The sequence below is a fragment of the Arachis duranensis genome, chromosome 5 (assembly GCF_000817695.3).
Source record: "Arachis duranensis cultivar V14167 chromosome 5, aradu.V14167.gnm2.J7QH, whole genome shotgun sequence".
In the NCBI taxonomy this organism is placed as follows: Eukaryota; Viridiplantae; Streptophyta; class Magnoliopsida; order Fabales; family Fabaceae; genus Arachis; species Arachis duranensis.
Window position 1 is genome coordinate 32,728,782 of NC_029776.3, and position 458 is coordinate 32,729,239.

General features: G+C 38.9%; 1 non-coding gene across 1 annotated transcript; it reads right to left on the minus strand.

Moving 5' to 3' along the window:
• Window positions 1-39: 39 nt before the first annotated feature.
• LOC127748260 (small nucleolar RNA R71) lies at window positions 40-143 on the minus strand. Its single transcript, XR_008010202.1, has one exon. It is a non-coding gene; the product is annotated as a small nucleolar RNA R71 (small nucleolar RNA).
• Window positions 144-458: the final 315 nt, after the last annotated feature.

The following is a 458-nucleotide window of genomic DNA, read 5'->3' on the forward strand; positions in this document are numbered from 1 at the left end:
GCCTTCTTGGATAAATTCTTTCCTCCTCAAAAGCTGAGCAAGCTGAGAGTGGATGTTCAAACCTTCAAACAAAAAGATGGTGAATCCCTCTATGAAGCTTGGGAAAGATATAAGCATCTGACCAAAAGATGTCCATCTGACATGTTTTCAGAATGGACCATATTAGATATATTCTATTATGGCCTGTCTGAATTTTCGAAAATGTCATTGGACCATTTTGCAGGTGGATCTATTCACCTAAAGAAAACGCCTAAAGAGGCTCAAGAACTCATTGACATGGTTGCAAACAACCAATTCATGTACACTTCTGAGAGGAATTCCGTGAATAATGGGATACCTCAGAAGAAAGGAGTTCTTAAAATTGATGCTCTGAATGCCATATTAGCTCAGAACAAAGTGTTGACTCAGCAAGTCAATATGATCTCTCAAAGTCTGAATGGATGGCAACATGCATCCAA